Source organism: Oryx dammah, unplaced genomic scaffold (assembly GCF_014754425.2).
Source record: "Oryx dammah isolate SB20612 unplaced genomic scaffold, SCBI_Odam_1.1 HiC_scaffold_7, whole genome shotgun sequence".
Lineage (NCBI taxonomy): Eukaryota > Metazoa > Chordata > Mammalia > Artiodactyla > Bovidae > Oryx > Oryx dammah.
This window is the reverse complement of record NW_024070191.1, coordinates 35,073,581-35,079,274: the sequence shown is the minus strand read 5'-3', so window position 1 is coordinate 35,079,274 and position 5,694 is coordinate 35,073,581.

Sequence of the window (5,694 nt, the reverse complement as noted above, 5' to 3'; positions counted from 1 at the left end):
TGTTGAGCTTTAAGCCAACTTTTTCGCTCTCCTCTTTCACTTTCCTCAAGAGGCTTTTTAGTTTCTCTTCACTTTCTGCCATAAGGGTGGTGTCACCTGCATATCTGAGGTTATTGATATTTCTCCCGGCAATCTTGATTCCAGCTTGTGCCTCTTCCAGCCTAGCGTTTCTCATGATGTACTCTGCAGAGAAGTTAAATAAGCAGGGTGACAATATACAGCCTTGACGTATTCCTTTTCATGTGTCATCAGCGGCTTGCAAATTAAACCAACAAGATTTAGAATGAACATAACCCAGAACACTGACAACACCAAATGTTGATACGAGGTTGTGGAGCCACAAACCCTCATTTGTTGCTGGTGGGGATGCAAAATGGATCAGCCACTTTGGAACACAGTTTCGGAAGTTTTTTACAAAACTGAATAACTCTTCTCATAAGATCCAGCAACTTCGTGATATTTACTCAAGTGAATTCAGAACTTGTGTCCATACAAAAGCCTGCTGACAGGTATTTATAGCAGCTTCATTCAGATTGGTGAAAATTTGGAAGCAATGAAGATGTCCTTCAGTAGGTGAATGGATGATAAACTGCTGCAACCAGACAATGGAATATTAGCGCTAAAGAGAAATGATCTATGGAGCCACGAGAAGACTTGGAAGGAATGCGTGCTGCTAAGTGAAAGAAGCCAATTTGCAAATGGTATATACTGTATGATCCCGACTATATGGCATTCTGGAAAAGACAAAAATAAGGTGATGATAGAAAGACCAGTGGTGGCCAGGGGGGGAGGGGGCAGAGAGAATTTTTAGGGCAGTGAGACTATTCTGTATGACACAGCAATGGTGGATCCATGTCACTATACATTTGTGAAAAGCGCATAGGGTGTACAGCACCGAGTGAGCTGTAACGTGAACTATGGACTCTGAGTGATATGTCAGTGTAGGTCCAGCCACTGCAACAAATGCGCGACTGTGGTGCAGGATGCTGGTAGTGGGGAGGAGACGTGTGTGGGAACAGAAGGAGATGGGGCTCTATTTTCCACTCAGTGCTGCTGTGACCCTAAACTGCTCTAAAAAATAGTTTTTTGCATTTAAAAACCAAACCTCAGAACTCACAGGTAAATTTGATTTGCGGGTAGGAATCGTCATCACTCCGGCTTTTGTACCTCTGTCTCCCACTCCACCTCCTCATGGATGACATTCCAACCATTTCTCCGATGTCACCTCTGGCTCTGGTTTTCTTATTTTCCTTCCTTCCTTTTACTTTGTCAGAGTTCATGGAATGTCAATGTTCTATACTAATGTTTCCACTAACATCCAATTTCCATTGAAAAAACTCTCTTTTCTGATGCCCAATAAACTTTAACTCACTCCCCAAATCTCTCAAAGCACAGGCTTCCCCATTCTCACCAGTCACTGGTTTAATTCTATTTAATTGAGTCTGTCCTTTATATATCACCATGTGGCTTCAATATGTATGCTTTCTGGATCTCCTAATAGGTTATCTCTTAGACCCAGAGCATTTATAAAGATGTTGCAAAAGGAATTTAATTAAAAACAGATGGACCCTCTTTGAACCGCTTCCTTATCAATTAACATTACCAGCTGTCTCACTAGTGCAACCCTGGAGAAGAGAGAAACCATGTAACTCTTTCCTTTTGTAGATGAAGAAAGTGAAGACCAGAGATATGATTTTGCAAAGGTCACACAGCTAGGGAGTGACAACACTGTGCTTGGAGCGTTGGAAGACCCAAATTCTAGTTCAGTTTGGTTTCCATCAGCTTAGATCCTGCCAATAATGTGTTTTTGGGGGTCCGGGTGGTCAAGCGTTCCCCTTGCAGAGTGCTCCAGCCACTGTGTGGAGGAAAGTTCATTCATTTCCGCTGACTTTCTCCTCTTGTCCTCCTCCTCCTTCACCTTTTCCTTCTTCTGTCAGACAGATAAAACAAAAATAATTTTTTTTTCATGATCTCACACCTTTCCTGGGGCTTCCCAGTTGCCACTAGTGGTAAAGAACCCACCTGCCAAAGCAGGAGACATAGGAGATGAAGGTTCGATCCCTGGGTTGGGAAGCTCCCCTGCAAGAGGGTACAGCAACCCACTCCAGTGTTCTTGCCTGGAGAATCCCATGGACAGAGGAGCATGGCGGGCTGCATAGGGTTGCGCAGAGTTGGACATGACTCAAGTGACTTAGCATACGTGCAAGTACACCTTTTCCTTAAAAAAACAAAACAGAAAAGATCATTCATGATACTAATGAACTTTCTTACAAAACAGAAACAGACTCACAGACATAGAATACAAAATTATCATCACCAAAGGGGAAAAGATGGGGAGATGGAGAAATTAGGAATTTGGGATTAGTAGATATACACTATTATATACAAAACAGATGAATAAGGACCTACTGTATAGCACAGGGAACTGTATCCAATATCTTGTAATAACCTAAAATATAAAAGAATATGTAACTGAATCACTTTGCTGTATACCTGAAGCTAACACAACACTGTAAATCAACTGTACTTTAAAAAAAAAAAAAGATCACTGCACAAACTTCAGAGGTCATTGAGCCCTGTCATTTTACAGGTGAGAAAACTGAAGCCCAGAGAGTTGAATTAATTTGAAATCGTTTGCTCCAACACAGAGAAAACGTACATCTGAGATCAGAAGTCCACTCTGCAGACTTCTAGTGGAAAGCGCCCTCCTCTTCCTCTTAGTACACCCTGATCTGCAGCTGGTGGTACTGTATCACCCAGGGGGTCCATTAGGAAGCATTTGAAAATGCACCACTAATAATTTCATATGAAGAGAATCCAATACTTCTAAAAAATGTCCCTGGGTCAGAGATACCACTGTTGCTCTGAACTGCTCAGAAGATGAAAAGCAGAAGTTTGTACTGGCACAGTCTCTATCAGTCCACAAAAAAGGAAGAATGTCCTTTTTTTTTTTTGGTGCAAAGAACCACAAGGATTATCAATTTCATTGTGTTTTCCTAGGAATTTGAGAGAGTGAGAACAGATTGACCTTTACTCACACATTTTTCCTCAGTTTATTTTGCTGATAAACATATTACCATTTCCAGACCAATTAACCATTGACCTCCAGAATCCTGCCTTCCCAAGACACAAGCAAGATCAAAGATTATTTTGTGCAGTGAAACATTAGGATGGCTATTATTTCACCAACTCAGCTGCTCCAAAGTGTGATGTTTTATTCCTCTTCTTATATCTATTTTCAGAGGTTTTCTTTTTAAAATCAAAACTCGTCAGACTTTTATAGAGGCAATATTGTTTGTGAATTTTAGCATTCCTTGATAATAAATTTGAACACAGATTTTAAGCCCGTAGGCTTAAAGTAGCATTTGTTAAAACTTGTCTACATTAAAAACCCAAAAGATATTTTGGACTTTAAAAAGCATTAAAAATGTTTAATTAGTGCTAAACTTCAAAGCTTAATTTTTATTTCCCAATAATCTTGATTTTGGTCTCAGTCAAGTGGCAATTTCAGTAGTTTGAAGCAGAGAGGGTGTTATTGTTACCAGGTCCAAGCTTGTTCTGTTCACTTTGCAACAGGCCTATAAATTGGGAGATGAGGTGTCAAGGCAAATAGCCAACTTATTCAGAGAAAAATCAGCAGACAGAGGAGATGGTGGACTACTATCTCAAAGAACCATCTTACCAAGCCAGAGTTTAGGCTTCTAAAAGGGAAGGGGGTGTAGCCGGTTGTTGCAAACTTCATGGTGTTGGAATCTTTGGTTCTTGCAGCTGTCCATACAGGCCTGGTCACCATGCTCCTGTAAACCTCCAACAAGACAAATACTATTCCTTGTTCTACAACTTTTTATCTTGATATGAATGGAAAAGTGTTATACCTTTAAAAGTCAGAGCCCTGAGAATGGGCTTCCTGTAGGCTTCAGGCCACAGGCAATATGCTTTTACAAAAGGTGCAGAGCCAGCATGACTCAGCACAGGCCACAGGGCCGAAAGGTCAAAATAAAAGAAACAGGTTGAATACAGAGTCAAACTTGTTCTTCCTGATTACAATATGGGTAGAACTGTGTCCCACCCCAAATTCCAATGTTGGAAGTCCCAACCCTCAGTATCTTAGATGTGACTGTGTTTGGAGATAGCATCTTCAAAAGTAATTGAGTTAAAAGTGGTCATATGAGTGGGCCCTAGCCAACGTGACCGGTGTTCTTACAAGAAGTGAATGGGACACCGTCACACATAGAGGAAGGACCGTGTAAGGATACAGGGAGAAGATGACCATGTACAAAGCCAGGAGAGAGACCTCCAGAGAAAACAGCTGGGCCGACACCTCGGTCTCAGACTTCGAGCCTCCAGGATGGTGAGATGATAGCCCTCTTTGCTTAAGCCTCCCAGTTTGTGGTACGGCAGCCCTAGCAAACTAGCAGGGAGAGGCCTCTTGGAGGGCACAAAAGGCCCTTGCTTCTCTTCCAGAAACAGCAGGAAGGTGGTGCCTCACTTGCCCCCGGGGTGACGACGGTGGGAATCCCTGTGGTTGCGCAACCTGGGCTAAGTCTCCTTCGATTATGCTCGTCAGCCTCCTGCCCTGGGGGTCCTGTGACACTCTGATGGTAGCTTCACATTGCTGCTCAGTGCCCACCCCCCTCCTGCTAGGCCCCCAGGGAGCTCGGTAAAAATACAGATTCCCAGGCTCATCTGCAGTTCTACTGATCCACTCCCTCCCCCCACGCCCCCACAAGGGGTGCACAGGAATCTCTATTTTTAACAAACTTCCCAGCAGATTCCAGTGGGAATGCAGGGTTGAGAGCAGCTGGATTGGGTCATCTGTAAGCTTTCTGCCTGAGCCAGCGTTCTGTGCTTCTGTGCAAAAGGCTTTGATTCCTGACCTCCAACAAAGGGGCTGGAAGCTGGAAGCAAATTGGCAGTGAGATCTTGTCTCCATCACACACTGATTAGGGCCCTGTTTTATCACCTGCACATTTTCCTGCCTCTCTCCGGATGTTCTGAGGCATCACAAGACACCCTGGGTCAGCTGATGGGATGTGGGCTGCTCCCTGGTGGCAGGCTGTTGATGGCGCACAGCCTGGAGCTGGTTTGGGGTTTAGCTAAAGGGATTGGAGACTAAGCATGAGGCTGGAAGGAAGACCCCGGGTGGCCCAGGGCCGTGGTGGTGCATAGATTGATGCACCGAATTCCATTCCCAGTTTTGTAATGTTCTAGTTACAAGGTGTTGGACAGCTTAGTTGGAACTTCAGTTACTTACTTGCAAAATTCATTTATTTTCTGCTCTCTCTGTCTCATGGGATGATCCACTAAGATGATGGTTATCAAACTACCTTGAAAAATAGGAATCCCTTTCACTAGTCTCTGTTCCTATCATTAGGATATGCCGATAGGGGTGGCAGGGTTCAAGCAGAGGTCTTTGGAAAGCTGGAAAGATGAGCTGAGTAGCTGGAACATTTTCTGATATATGTCTAGTTGAGCCGTGCAACTTTGGTTAATGCTGAGCCAAGAATAGGGGTTACAATGCCAGATACTAACTCGTTCCAAGGTTCCAGGCCAAACACATGGCAGAGTCAGAATACATGTACATCCAGGTCTGCTGATGCTCTGATGGGATGCTTCTAATGTCATTCCCCTGACAAGGGTCTCACTCCCCAGTCCTATCCTTGGAAGGGCAAGTTCCAAAGAGAATCTCACAAG